Source organism: Prionailurus bengalensis, chromosome B2 (assembly GCF_016509475.1).
Source record: "Prionailurus bengalensis isolate Pbe53 chromosome B2, Fcat_Pben_1.1_paternal_pri, whole genome shotgun sequence".
NCBI classification, from domain to species: Eukaryota; Metazoa; Chordata; class Mammalia; order Carnivora; family Felidae; genus Prionailurus; species Prionailurus bengalensis.
In genome coordinates, this window is record NC_057349.1 from 80,093,075 (window position 1) to 80,108,938 (window position 15,864).

The following is a 15,864-nucleotide window of genomic DNA, read 5'->3' on the forward strand; positions in this document are numbered from 1 at the left end:
GTAGCTCATTCTTTTTTATGGTTGAGTAATATTCCATTGTAAGGATATACTACATTTTGTGTGTTCATTTTATCAGGCTGACAGACATTTGAGTTATTTCCACTTTTTGGTTGTGAATAATGCTGCTGTGAATGCAGGTATTCATGTGTGCAGGTTTGTATGCAGGTTTCTGTGTGATCATGTGTATTCAGTTCACTTGTGTATGTATACAGCTGGGAGGTGGAAGTGCTGATTTCCATGGTATGTCTGTGACTTCCCTGGACTTTTACTTGAAAACTCTGGAGTCTTTTTCATGTATGAAAGTAAAACAAGGAAGTTTCCGAGGCAGTGCTTTAGAAGACTATCATAGTATGGAGAAGCTGTCTCCCGGAGGGAGTTTCTCCTCTGGAGCTCTGTTACTGTTTTCATAAAGTTGTCTGGTGGCATGCAGACATTTGTAAAGCAGTGTGAACCTGAGTCTCCGTGTGTGGGCCAGGGAGCACATGATTTACACATGAGCAATTATGCTTCCATTTCCATTTTCATCTCTCACCATTGGAATATATTCAACTGCTTTTTAAGTCTAATTTAACAAAAACAAGTCATGAACTAAATAAAAGGCTGTCCTTGGTGTCCTCGTCCTTTCATCCATGGGGCATTTGATGTGCGTCCAGTGGGTGGAGGGATTTGTTCCAGTGGTAGAGGGGGCAAGACTGCTGTTGACCTAGAACAGAGGGCTGTGCCGTCCGGGGTCAGCCTTCTCTGCAGGTAATTTTCCAGTTAATGATATCCAGGCAGTGATAGTTCTTTTTCTTTAACATAGTTATGAAAAATAACAAAAGCAAACTAGAGTTAAAGGTTTATTCTCCTTATATGACTTTTTGAAGGCAGAGTACCTCCCAGAATAGTGAGGAATAGACAGAAATCCAGTGCCCAGCACTCCTGCCTCTGGAACTCTCACATGCCTTATATGATTCACATAGACCGAGAGGATATACATGATGGTGAGAAATATGCGTAGAAACATCTGCTGAATTTGAATACACGCATGCATGCCTGTGACCCAGCTATTCCACTCCGTAGGTACACATGGCGTATATGTCTTTACCAAAAGACACGCATGTAAGAATGTTTATAGCCACATTGTTTTCAATACACAAAACATAAAACTAACCAAAAGCCTATCAGTAGAAGAATGGATAAATGAATTGTGGAATTTTCATACCATGGAACACTATATAGCCATGAGAGTGAATGGAGTAGAACTATTTGCAACCATATGGATGAATTTCACAAATAAAATGGGGACTGAAAGAAGCCAGGCGGAAAAGGACATCCCGTTTGATTCCATTCACATAAGCTCAAAATAGACAAAACTTGTCAAAAATCAGGAGAGTGGCTACTCTTGGGGGTAAAAGTAGTAATTAGAAGTGCATGGGGTGGGTGGTGACTATGTGGCTCAGTCAGTTAAGCATCTGACTCTTGATTTCAACTCAGATTTCAGCCCAGGTTATGAGCTCACAGTTGTGGATTGTGGGATCGAACCCCATGCTGAGCGCGGAGCCTGTTTAGGATTTGCTCTCCCTCCTCCTCTTCCCCTCCCCTGCGTGCTTGCACACACACTTTCTCTTTCTGTCAAAAAAAGTGCATGAGGGGGGCTTCTGGGTTACTGGTGGTTTATTTAGGTGACTGAGGTTCTAGGTACACAGGTCTGTTCTGTTTCTGAAAGTTCAACACATTGTACACTTCTCTGTATATTATAAATTAAAAAAAAAAGTTTAAGTTTATTTATTTATTTTGAGAGAGACAGAAACAGTTTGAGTGGCAGAGGGGCAGAGAGGAGAGAGAGAGAATCCCAAGCAGGCTCTGAGCTGCCAGCGCAGAGCCTGACGCGGGGCTCAAACCCACAAAACTGTGAGATCATGACCTGGGCTGAAACCAAGAGTCAGATGCCCAATCAACTGAGCCACCCAGGTGCCCCTTAAATTTATTTTTTAATGTTTATTTATTTTTGAGAGAGAGAGAAGACAGAGCCTGAATGGGGAAGGGCCTGATGTGGGGTTCGAACTCATGAATGGTGAGATCCTGATCTGAGCTGAAGTTGGACACTTAACCGACTCAGCCACCCAGGTGCCCCTGTATATTATAAAGTTTAAAGAGAAAGAATGGATATACACACACACATAATATATACATATACATAATTGTTTTCAAGTTTTCCTTACCTCTAGTTTTAATTCTAAAATAAAATATTGCTAAACATGATACCGACTATGAAAATGCAATAAATATGTTCTGTCAGAAGGAATCCCTGCATTAATTTACCAAATACCCACTGAGCAGAGATTGGGCTGGGTGGAACACTTTTGGTTGGGAACGGGTAGATTGTAGATCGGAAGGGATTGAGCTTGAGTGTGCCCCCCACCTTCTTGGGTGCATTGTCACTCTAGTGGCTCATAGTCTTCTCATGTTCCTCCTGTGTTCCTCCTCTTCCTCCCCGCCTTTCTCCTTTTTTCTCTATTGCCCTCTTTCCACCAGGCTCTTTGTTTGGACATTGGGTTAGATACAAATGACCGCCAAAGAGGCCATCTGCCCAGAACGCGTGGAACTGTCCCTCACCCAGGGTTTGGGGAGAACCCCCCTGAAGAAGGGCTGGAGGGGGTCTGTGGATTCTTCCCAAGGCCTGAGTCCCAAAGAAGAGTGATTGAAGCCCCAGAATGAAAGCTTCATCTATCACAGCAAATCCAGACACACCCTTCACTGAAGACAAGCACAGCCTCATTCCCTGAGAAAACTATCAGAAGAGGGAGGGCATAGGCTTCACCTAGGATGCTTACACAGAGGTTCTCATGCTTCGTAATTTCTCAGGTTGACCCCGTCTCCTGAAAACTGCTGAAGCTCAACTAATTAAATATATTTTCATTGTGGAAATAGTTTGACTATGATAATAATGAGAAATTCCTGAGAGACCTAACTATTTTAAGATTGTTTAAAACTCTTGGGGATAAATATCTCTGGGGCTAATTCTGGGCATATATAAGCAATTCAAGGTCAGTGTCATTTGTCTTCCTGCTGCCTTCACTGTAGGAATCTCTTCTCCTTGTAAAGATGTGGCAGAATTTTAACTTTAAATAATGCACCATAGGGGCACCTGGGTAGCTCAGTCGGTTAAGCATCCTACTTCACCTCCGGTCATGATCACACAAGTCTTGGGTTTGAGCCCTGCATTGGGCTCTGTGCTGACAGCTCCAAGCCTGGAGCCTGCTGTGGATTCTGTGTCTCCCTCTCTCTCTGCCCCTCTCCTGCTTGTGCTCTCTCATTCTCTGTCTCAAAAATAAATAAATAAACGTTAAAAGTAAATAAATAAATAATAAATAATGCACCGTAACTGATGCTGATAACAACTGGGTGTGTTTGTCATGCGATGTAATTATTGGCAAAAGAATGTAGGACCAAATCTGCCTATGGTTAATCTATAACTGAAACTGAAAATAGGAACAGTAACTAATTTTAGACAAAGTCTGAGCTGGGAAATGAGCAGGGGTAGGGAGAGGCCGAATGTGAGGAAAACTGACTTCAGGCAGAGCATTCCCCTGAAGCTTGCCCTCCGTCTAATACATAGGTCCTCACTTTCCTGGGGTGTGGAGTCTAACAGGTCAGAGTCCATCTTACCGAGCATGCACGTGTCTGATTGTCAGTGTGTGATGGGCTGAGTATGGGGAGAGACTGCAGAGCCTCCCTGATGACTGGCTCTACTTGAAATCCTAATTCTCCTCCTCTACAGGGACATTTGATCCCAGCAAAGGTCTGTGCTGAAATCGAACACTGCGTCATGCTGTGTATTGAGTAAAAAGCGAAGGGACCAAGCTCTTCCTGGGGCAGCCCCTCGGAACTATAAAGAAGAAATGGAAGAATGATTAAATGTTGGAAAAGATTTGGAAATCTAATTCGAGAATTTAGCCTCTGGTTGACTTTATACATGTGCACAGACACAATTAATATTTCCTGAGTGCTTACTCTGTGCCAGGTGCTATATTAAGTGCTTGTCATCTACTCCCACAGGTAATTCTTTCAGTTGCCTGATGAAGCCAGTAGCTACCATTATTATTCCCATTTTACAGATGAGGACATTAAGGCTCGAGAAAGTTATATAACCTGCCCAGAGTCATGAAGCACACTCTGTGGGTGGAGTGTTTAAATAACCTTCTTCTGCCCTTACTTCTACCCACTCCTACCTCAGCCACTCTTCAAAGGGAATTGAGATGGGAAATCCACGTGTGTATAGTCTTCTGCAAACAGTGGTGTGGAAACAGTTGATGTCGTATCAGCATTTCCATCACACTGGATGTCTCCTTTTATAGGTGGTAGACACTATTACTATCAAATTACATCTAACCCAGCCATGCTTGCTGAAAGCTGCTGGTTGTGAAAGAGCTATTGAAGAAAGTCATGTGGATAAGGGGAAATGGGAGGTGAGAAGGAGGAGTGAGATGCATCATAGTATTTATTCTAGTATTGGAGGGATATTATGTTAATACTTTACTGACAGTGCAATTGACTAAAATGGGATCACTCATATGAAAACTGGGTCCAGCAGACTTAATAATTTCTGGAGGATCACATAGCAGACTGTGTGTGTGGCTGGCGGAGTTTGAATGGTCTCCCACAAGGGTCATGGGCTTGATGGCTGGGAGACCTCCTCCAGCCCTGAGAGAAGAAGGCCTCTGTCCTCTGAGGAACAAAGTAGAAGAAATAATGCTGAAATTAGAGTGGCAACATATTTTGATGTTTACTTCTGAGCAGATGCTCATGTTAATCTCAGACTTCCTTTTACCATAATTGAAATTGCGTCTGCAGGGTTGCCTAAGCAACTTTATGGTGTGTGTGTGTGTGTGTGTGTGTGTGTGCGCTGTTGTACAGAATTGGGAACTGAAAGTCTGACATTGCTTTCTTTCAGTTCACTGGTGTTTCCTGTAGGTAGACTGCTGAGTACTCAATCTGAGTTGGCTGCCCGTTGGAGTGGTCCCAGTAAGGGTGGCTGTCCACCCTCCATGGCATGACACATTTCTCCTGTTGTCAAGTGCTCCCCTACTGTACTATCCTTCCTGAAGAAATGAGTGAAGGACATTCTGTAAGAATATGCAGTCAGCAAACACTTAGCCCCTGGAACCTGATGATCTCTCGGATGGTAGTGAGGGGCCCCTTGGTTACAACAGCCATCACAAGTGTTGAAGCGACATAGTAGAACCCTTGGCTCTTTACCACAAAGTGTGGGTGAGTGACTTTGAAAAGGAAGCACAGCTTGTGATTCTAAGTGACCCAGACAGGTAATTGACAAAGAGTTATTGAACATCCATTATGTATAAGGCACTTGTATTAGTTTCCTGTGGCTGCTGTAACAAATCACCATAAACTCAATGGCTTAAAACAATAGGATGTTATTCTCTCATGTTCTGGAGGCCAGAAGTCTAAAATCAAGGTGTCAGTCAGCTGGACCGTACTCCCTCTGGAGGCTCTAGGGGATAATTCTTCCTTTTTTCATCTGTCCTCTGATGGCTCCAGGTAGCATGTGACCTTATCACTCTAATCTCTGCCTCTGGGGTCACATGGCCTCCTCTCCTGTCTTAAAACTCTCTCTGCTTCTCTTATAAGGATTCACGTCATTGCATTTCAGGCCCACCCAGATAATCCAGGATAACTGTCTCTTCTCAGGATCCTTAACATAATATATCTTTTGTCATATAATTTAGTACTCAGGCTCTGGGGATTAGAACAATGACGTATCTTTTTGGGTGCCACCATTGAACTCCAGCATTTAATGATTTATTTGGACACCTGGAAAAATAAGAGCATTGACTTGTTCATAGGAGTCTATGATCCAGTTGTATAAGCGTAAATATGTTTATTTGCTCAGCAAAGCATTTATTGTTTATATGCCATGCGCCAGGCTGTGTGCTTGCATTGGGTTTACAGAAAGGAGTGAGACACAGTCCCTGTGTCTGGAGAAGCTGAGTCTGAGAGCAAAGACCTTGTAAACAAAGAATTTCAGTTTCATGTGGGCTAGTGTTTGTAGGGACACAGTCAAAGAATCATAATCCAAAGACCAAAAGTAATTTAAAAAAATAGTCATCATTTACTTGTTGCTCTTACAAAATTAAAGGAAACCCAGTTCCTAAACTCCCAGTAACAATTTTCACATCCCCATCCCCACCTCCCCCACTCCCCCAAATTCTCTCACATTCCACAATGTTCAGAAGTCTATTATTGTTTACCACCACCCTCCAGAAACTCTTGTTCCATTCTCTGTCCTGCATGGCACTTCTTTCTTTCTCTCCCAGCTCTTTGTTGTACAGATTAGTTTGGCCTCCTTTGACAAGTCAACCTTCTCCTTTCTCTTCTCTGCTGTCTAATTCTGCATCCTAAAGTCCAGGAGCCTTTCTGGCTAGGCTAGGGCATTCTCCTTAGAGAAGAGGAAGTGAACAGAAAGGCTTTTTAATCAGAAGGTAGGAAGAGAGGCCAAGAGTACTGACATCACACACTTGCAGTCCGGTTTGGTAAATATTTACAGTGAGGTTTAAACGTTACATTATTTTGTATTGGTCTCATTCAATGTTTGTAACAGCCCAATGGGTAAAAACAGTTATTCTTCCTGTTTGGCCACAGTACTCAGAACACCTTGAAAGCACCATCCTGCCATTTTTGCTTACAATGCTTTTTAGATCTTTCCCACATCCCAGGTACCCTGAGGAAAGGAGCTTAGATTTATTAAATACATTGTCCAAAATAAGTGGCCAAGCCGGGATTTGAGCTCAGAGTACCTTGGATTTGGGCCTTGGGAGCCTGGATGATAGAGTAACACTGGAGGAATCTTCTGAGAGAAGGACACCTTGAATCAGGTTTGAAGGATAAGAAAGAGTTTGGAAAAGATCTAAAGAGTATTATAAGCAAAAATGGCAGGATGGTTCTTTTAAGGTGTTCTGAGTACACTTGTGGCCAAGCCAGAGTGCAGAGTGGGTGGGTGGGGTGTCAGCAGAGGAGGTGGTTGGAGAGAGAGGTAAGACCAGGTCATGTCTCACTGGACTTTGTTCTGGGGTAACGTGAGTCATGAGGGTTATAAGCAAAGAGGAAGCACTATCACAGTTGTTGTGAAAAGAGCATTCTGACAGCGATCATGTATATTAAAGTCAGGGAGGGAGTGGGCAGGACTTGAGACAAGGAGTGCATGCAAACTTCTGTCCTGTGATTAACAGTCTCCATAACCCCTGAATGGTCTGGTCATAAGATGCTCTTTGTCCAGAGGCACAGAGGATGAGAGGTCCATAAACAAAGGCAAAATAACTGTACCAAAGACCTAGGTGCCGCCACTTAGCAGACTATTGCTTGGCAGATGGGCACAGTGTTAATGACTCCTCCTGCAGTGCAGCTCATCTGTCTGTTTGCCATCTTTGCCATCTTGAAACAAACTAGAAGAGAAGTTTCTCATTACTCCCTTTCTTCTATCATTGACATATCAGAAAGGGGAACTTACATCTTAATGGCTCAGTGATCTTCTAAGGCCCAGTCCAAAGAGAGAGAATTTAACACTATGGGCTCAATGGCTCTATCTTTCCTGAGGGTGTAGTTTAATAAATCCCAACAACTATCCAGGCAGGTTATATTGATGTCTGCAAAGTTATCTTTTATTGAAGATGTACTGTGAGCCAAAGTACACTCACTGTCAGCATCCTGGACATTAGTCTGGCCTACTTTTCCCTTGTTAAAATCTCATCTGCATCAGCAGCTTCCATTTCACAAGCTGAAAACTACTTCACTTTTCTTATCCCAGTTTCCAAGTTTAGATGATCACAAGCAGAATTTCAAGAAACATCTTTAGCATCCAGTCAGAGACCACTGTGATAGTTCAGGTAAGAAATGATTTCATACTCAGAGAAAGACAAGTATCATATGACTTCACTCATATGAGGACTTTAAGATACAAAACAGATGAACATAAGGGAAGGGAAGCAAAAATAATATGAAAACAGGGAGGGGGACAAAACAGAAGAGACTCATAAATATGGAGACCAAACAGAGGGTTACTGGAGGGGTTGGGAGAGGGGGGAGGGGCTAAGTGAGTAAGGGACACCAAGGAATCTACTCCTGAAATAATTGTTGCACTATATGCTAACTTGGATGTAAATTAAAAAAATAAATAAAAATTAAAAAAAAAATGATGACATACTGAAAGCAGTGGCATTGCAACTAGAGAAGAGAGAACAGATCAAAGCACCTGTAAGCAGCAATCATATAGCCATGCTTATATTTACTGAGTGCTTTCTATGTGCCAGGCATTGTATAGTGTGTGTAATAGCTCATTCAATCTTTGCAACAACCCAGTGAGGTAAGAACTGTTCTATTTTATGCATGAGAGAACAGGCTTAGAGTCATTAGAAACTTGCCCAAAGTAAGTGGCAGAGCTGAGATTTGAGCCCTGGCAATCTTGACCTCAAAACTCTCATTTTTAATCTCTGTGCATTACTGTCTCAAATCAGAAGGATTTGGTAATTTATGGAATGGGGAAGTGGGGGAAGGAGAATCAGGCATGGGAGGCATGTTCCAGTTTGGAGAAGTAGGCAGGTAGATGAAAGGTGGAGTCCTTCACCAAGATGGGGACACAGGAAGGGGAATGGGTTTGAAAGAAGGATGATGATTTGGTTGTGAACATGTTGATGGGGGACATCCAAGTAAAATGTCTGTTAAATGGTTGGGTGCTTAAAATATGGAGCTTCAGAGTAAGTGATTGAGGCTAAAGAAGTCTGTATCTAGGCAGCAGAGGAGCATGTGGGCAGCAGCAGCGGGGGGTGGGGAGGTGGGTAACTGAGATTTTTCCAGAGAAGAAAATGAGAAGATAAGGCAATCAGGGATAGAATCTCAGGGACTTGCAGCACTTAAGGGACCAGTGAAAGAAGAGCCCCTGAATGAGAAAAATAAATAATTTAAGGGATGGTGGGAGAATGAAGAGAGACTGGGTCACAGAAACCAAAGGAGAAGGAAGTGTGATGAAGGAACGATAGCAGTGCCTAATACAACAGAGAACTCATATAAGGTAAGAACTGAAAGTCACCATTGCATTTGGCAATTAGGTCAATGTAAAATCAGCTGGCGGGAATGCAAAATGTTATAGCTGTTTCGGAAGATAGTATAGCAGTTTCTTATAAAGCTAAACATTTCCTAGCATATGATTTAGCAGTGGTACTCCTTAGTATTTACCCAAATGAGATTTTTTAAAAAAGTATAACACAGAAACCTGCACATGAATGTTTATAGCAGCTTTATTAATAATTGCTAAAACTTGGACGCAACCAAGATGTCCTTTAATAGGTGCATCGATGAACAAACTGACATATCTGTAGAATGGAATATTATTTAGTGATTAAAAATTGAGCTATCAAGCCATGAAAAGACATGGAGGTAACTTAAATGCATATTACCAAGTGAAAGAAGCCAACTGAAAAGGTTATAAACTGTGGGATTCCAACTATATGACATTCTGGGAAAAGGCAAAAACTATAGAGACAGTAATAAGTTTGGTGGTTGCCAGGAGTTGGGGGAAGAGAGGGATAAATAGGGGGAGCATTAGGCCAGTGAATCTATTCTGTTTGTTACTGTAATGGTGTATATACCTCATTTTACATTTGTCCAAACCCATGCAACTATACAACACAAAGAACCTTAATGTAAACCATGGATTTATTTATTCATTTATTATTATTTTTTTAAATTTTTTTTCAACGTTTATTTATTTTTGGGACAGAGAGAGACAGAGCATGAACGGGCGAGGGGCAGAGAGAGAGGGAGACACAGAATCGGAAACAGGCTCCAGGCTCTGAGCCATCAGCCCAGAGCCTGACGCAGGGCTCGAACTCACGGACCGCGAGATCGTGACCTGGCTGAAGTCGGACGCTTAACCAACTGCGCCACCCAGGCGCCCCACCATGGATTTATTTAATAGTAGTGTATCAATATTGACTCATCAATTGTAACATTTTCCACACCAATGCAAAATGTGTGGAAACTGGCAGGGGGTGGGGGCAGTAATGGGTGGAGGGCACATGGAAACTTTGTACTTTCTGCTAAGTTTTCTGTAAACCTAAACCTATTAACATAAAAAGAAAGGAGGAGAGAGGAACGGAAGGAATTAAAGAAGAAATAAATGAAGAAATAGAAAGAAAGTCATGTGCCTACAATCTTGAAAGTGTAGCATCAACCCATAATTATACTTAATCCAATTCTTGGAATTCTTGAATTCCAAGTTGAGTAAAAAATAACTAGTTTCTTTTCTGCTTACCAACTTCTAGGGCTCCCATCACAAATGCAACATACAATGTCTTTGGCATGATATGAAATTTTTTTCACAGCCCAACTTTGCAACGTGATCTCTGGGTCATTGCCCATGTATTATAAGCCTCAGCTGCAACAGTCTCTTTGTGTGTCTTTCCCATTCATGATGTGCACTTGCAGACCACGCTGCCTGTTTTGCTCTTGCTGGTTTTTTCAGCCTATCTCCTCTACCCTTCTCTACCTAACAAAATCCTACATATCTTCCATCACACATCCCAGACCTACCCTTTTCTGTGAGAACTTTGCTGTTCCCTTTCACCCATAGCACACTAAGCAAGAAAGAATCCTCTCCTTGATTCTATAGTTCTTTGTGCCCACAGTCTTCAACATCAACAGTTTAGTGAGAATTGGGGGCAGAAAGAAGCCTGATCAAAGCGATTTAAGAAGTGGGAGGGAGAAATGTATGCATGGAAGGTAGACTAATGTGTGGGGATTGGTTTTATTATAATTTGATATTGCTTGTTTTGGTTTGTCTTTAGTGTTTGTGGTTTTACCCAACAGGGGTTGAGGGTAGGGAGAAGAAAATTCCTGGAGGGGTTGTGGCGCTGTCCAGTCCTTGGGGTGCTGACAGACCTGTGTCACTGGGTCGGGTCTGTCTTGAGGCTGGCAATTCTTCTCCCAGCAGCTGTGGTCCTCTATTTTGGGGAGGGAGGGAGACAGGATAAGGACTACATCTGTTTAGTTCTCTTGGAGGTTCAGGAGCCATAGCCTGCCTCATCTGTGGGGGAAGGAGAAAAAGGTTTGCTGACTTGGTGACACTTCTCTATTTCTCATGGGATCTACAGGCTCCTGAAGACCAGTTAATGAGTAGGGAAAGCAATTAGTTATTAGTTTTTTTTCTGACATCCACATAACAACACTAAAGACGAGCTATGTTCCAGGAACCATGCCAGGTACTGGAATACAAGATAACCAAAACAGAATTCCTGTCCTCAAGGAGTTTAGTCTAAGTAGGAATATTGATCTTGAGTCCATGCCAGCAATTCCACCATGAGGGGAGCTGTCTTAGCTCAGGCTGCCATAACAAGATACAATAGATTGAGTGGCTTAAATAATAGAAATTTATTTTCTCACAGTTCTCAAGGCTGGAAGTTCAAGATCAAGGTCCAGGAGGGTTTGGGTTTTGGTGAGGACTTTCTTCCTGGCTTGCAGGTGGCCATTTTCTTGCTCTGTATTCACATGGCCTTTCTTCTGAGAATGGGGGTGGGGGGTGAGGTGGGTAGGAGTATGATGAGGGGGAGAATGAGGGAAAGAGAGGGAGCGAAAGACTTCCATTGATGTCTCTCTTATAAGGACGCTAATCCTATCAGATCAGAGCCCCACCCTTAAGACCTCATTTTATCTTAATTACCTCCTAAAGGCCCTATTTCCAAATACAGTCACAGTGTGGGTTAGGCCTCAACATATGAATTTGGGGGGGAGACAAATCAGCCCATAATGGAAGCTTATAGAAAACTGTAAGAGCACAGACACAGTCATGATTGCCTTATCTGGGGAAAGAAGGGACCGCAGAAAGCTCAGCAATGACTCCTGTTCTGGATTTTGAGCATGCAGATATCAGCATATGTGATTTCAGTAGCCCCAGCTTGGTGGCTCTGGTGATGTAGCAGTGCTGGGCAGTCAACAAGTAATTATTGTCCCATGTGAAAAGAAGAGGTCTCTACACCACAAGCTTTCTGACAGTCATAACTTCATTCAATGATATTTTTATGCCTCTGGTACTATTTTTACATTTTGTAGCAGCTTTTCTTTATGGTAGAGTATGTCACAGGTTTCCTGATGTCACTCAGCTTTTTACTGCAACAGCTTCCATATGCCTCCTGCAAAGGTGATTATTTCAAAGATTCAGTAAGTGTCAGAAGTACTGTACTTCAGGTAGCATACACGTTCCTTTGCAATAGTGAGGTATAGAAAATGAGTCATGGGCTTGCTCTGCGCCTGTTGTCCTGGTGTTTTGGAGATAGCATTTGTGGACACCAGGCTCTGTGAATGGCCAGTGCTCTACTGTTCTCATCGATAGTATTATGTTGAGGGTCCCTACCTGTGGAATACATATTCTCAGAAGAAGGAAATGTCCCAGAAGCTTTGAGAAAAGTAACCACTCCTTTCTTTATACTTCTGTCACATTCAGTTTACATTTCTCATCTGGCCTTTGGGCCCTCGCTGAGACTCATCAGGGCCGGTTTCTTTAACGTAGGGAGTCAGTCACATTAGTCTCTGTTCTAACCTGATTTGTCCCCCAGGGGTGATGGCAGTATCCGGCAGTCACCACCTCTGGATAAACTAGTACGATTGTTGTATGCTAAAAATAAGCTTGTCATTCTATTGGCGCTTTGTCTCCCCAGCGGAATTCAGTCTCCCTGTAACGCACTGCCGTGAGTCTGGCTGTTCTGCCTTTGGTATAAACCAGATAATGGCCACAGCAGAATCCCAGCCTGTTGCCCATAAGAGCTGCTACCCTCAAGGAGATGGGGGCAAGGTCTTGATCAGGGAGGGTTTACGTTGACATTAATTCTCCCATCTTCACGACCAATAATTCTTGCTTTAGAAATAAGGAAAAAGTGGTGATGCGGCTCAAGTCAAAATGAAATTTGACTTTCTACTCTTCCTTTCTAGGACTGCTTCAGTTGGGGAGTTAGTTTTCTGTTGCTTCTACAAGTGGTCTGGAGGACACCCCTGTGATGTTTAGGACCACTGACAGCACTTGAACAGTTTTGCTCCCTGTCTTCTCCCTTCCCCCACCCCACAGAGACTCAGAGGAGCATTTGTGAGACAGACTCTGGACTTACAAACACTGAAACAGCTGCTCTCCCAGCCTCTTGTCTCCCGTGCGGCTGCAGTCACAGTGCTGGAACTCTCTGCCAAGGAGGGTGGACTGTTGTCACCAGAAAGGTGGTTCATTATAGATCTTGACCCCTCCTTCGTTCTTCCTCCTTTACAACATGCACATCCCTCTCTTCTCCTGGCATTACTGCTGGCAGAGTTCAGACTTCATTTCTCTCATTCAAAAGCATTCCTCCCATTTGTGAATTATTCCCTGACTCTTTGATAGGGCAGTGTTACAGGTCCTCTGCCGGCAGAAGGGAGCAGTCTGACAAAACCTGAAGCCCTAAGACTTTCAGAAGCTGTGACGAGCAGACTAGGAGGAAGCCACGACATTGCGAGCTGAATGGATGTCTTAATAAGCTTTCAGATGTGATTTGGCCAGAGTTGGCAGAGAGAGCTCGAGGGAAAAAGGCAAGTAAATGATTGCAGACCCACTGGGCGTGACAACCCTAGGAAGCTAATCATGTCTCCAGGAAATAATTGACAGCAATTACCCAGCAACAGAACACCATGTAGAATGGGGAGGACAGACCCCCGGATGTGAGTACGATCTCTCTTCACTACAGAGTTTTAAGCAGTGGGAGCAAAGCGAATTATTGTAACTGATGGTGCTCCCCTAACCACTGATTCTGGGTGCTTGTGGACTGTCTCTGGGTGGGGTATGCATATGCCTGGCTGGGACTTCTGTTTGCAGGTCTCTTCTAAAATATGTTGCCTGTCAGGAAACTGAATGTAGTAGTTTGGGGATATTGGTATCAGGAGACTTCTTGTAAATCCTCAAGAAAGCAGCAAAAGCAAACCTCATAGACCTTTTGCTATAAAAATAAAACAGATCGCATCACAGACCAAGCAGCTGTGTGGCCCTCTAGCATTCGTGATGAGAGAAAAAAAGCATTTGCAAATTGGAATGCAGTGAAAATGGGGCGGTGGGCTAGGACAAAGCAGGAAAATCTTTCTTAGAAGCTAAATACCTTTCTGGATTCAGGATGCTCATTGAATATTTATGATCATGGATTTATTTCATTTCTGCTTAAAGAGCTGGCAGTATGTTTGCATTTAATGTTTTTCTCCAGAATGCTGTGAAAGTGAGCATTGTGACAAAGAAGGATGTGATTGATAGATATAGGGCAGAAGAAATTCCTCACCGCCAACAGTGGGAAGTGTCTTGAATGATAGCTGATCTACTTGGAAGAGGAGGCTCAGATTGAATGAGGGAATGGGGCTGCTACAGCCGAGGTACCCAACAGGTTGGCAGTGAAGTTTAACTCGTTGATTGCAGACTAGTTGCTACGTCTCTATTCCTCTACCCTCCCCACTCATTGGTGAAGGTCCTCTATCCTCCTTATTCCTCTCCCTCAACCCGCCTCTGCCTTCCTGATTTGTCAGTTCAGAGGTCTCAGATGAGAAGCCCCTTCCTCCAAAAGGATGGAGGTACAGAGAGGAAACAGAAAAGAAGACTCAGCCACTTTGATTCTTTCCCACCCACCCTGTGTGTATATGCAACTGTAGGTGAATACTGGGCATCCTACCAGTGACGCTATTACTGGATTTCAATTGAGAATGAACTTGAGAATCCCAAGCACGTAGGGATGATGCTAACCACAGACTAGGAACTGGAAACCTGGGATTCTGTTCCTGACTTTGCAGGCAGTTTTCTATGTAATTCTAGTTGGGGGGGGGGGGGGGGTGGTGGGAGCGGTATCCAAAATCCTGTGAGCAACAAATCCCTGTGCCTCAGGCAGGCTGTGTATTGGCCATGGTGGAGGGGGTGGGATAGGGTGGGGAGTGGGGAGCATTTCATTCTTAAGTAGTTGTAACTGAAGAAAAAAAAAGTCTGGACAATATTTCTCAACTGTAGTGTTTTTTTCTGTCTTAAAACAAAGTGAGTAGTAATGTGTGCTAGACTTATAAAGGGCTGTTTACCAAAGGTAGTTATATAAACGAGGCTATCTCAGTAGCTTGCAACCATGGCAGTGGGTGTCTGAGAGCTGAATTTATTGTCTGGGACAGGAGGGGAGTGGCTGTCCATGTACTATAGGCCTGCTGACCCCTGCATCTGTTGCTGGGGAGACTGGCCAGTGCTGCTGGACTGGAGCTTGTGACCTCAGCTGGTGGGCTGCACTAGTTTGCAGCAAGGATGTCTCTATCTCCAGGAGCTAAGCTCTGAAGTAAAATGAGTGAAATTTTAATAGTATTTGTCTGAATTGGGCCATTGTATTGAGACGTTCAGATGCTCACTGCAAGGAAAGTTTGGATACAGGGGAAGGTGGCAGTTCAGGCTGAGTGTGCAAAGACAACAAATGAGTAAATGAACAATGTGGTTGTGGAGGGAGAGCAGTTTGGAAGTCACGGCTAATATTGTAGCTTCCTGCCATTTGTGCCTGGAGTGTTCTTGCAATATTGGGGCAAACCCAGTATTGGGAAGCTCAGTATAATTGGTTTACAGATACCATAGATTACCTGAATAAAGAGAGAATGTATCCAACGTTTCCAAAAACAACTTCTACACTGTAGAACAGTCTGGCAAACATAAAGCTTAAACTAGTCTTTGAGTGGGACCCTGGGAATTTCCAGTGGATTTTCCAGCTCTGTTTCTCTGTTTTGAGTTGCAGCTTGATTCTTTCATTGGCTCATTCATTCAACCGAGATTCCTCATGCATCCCAGGGGTCTCTGACCAT

At 43.3% G+C, this 15,864-nt stretch overlaps 1 protein-coding gene across 2 annotated transcripts in view; it reads left to right on the forward strand.

Moving 5' to 3' along the window:
* Positions 1 to 15,864, forward strand: part of ANKRD6 (ankyrin repeat domain 6) — a 212,890-nt gene that overhangs the window by 111,243 nt on the left and 85,783 nt on the right. The window contains exon 1 of one of the 2 annotated variants that reach the window (XM_043591934.1): positions 7,782 to 7,883. The exons of the other annotated variant lie outside the window; for it this stretch is intronic. The gene's annotated coding sequence lies outside the window, so the exon portion shown is untranslated. Of the gene's footprint in view, positions 1 to 7,781; positions 7,884 to 15,864 lie in introns of those variants that run through there. 2 annotated transcript variants of the gene reach the window in all.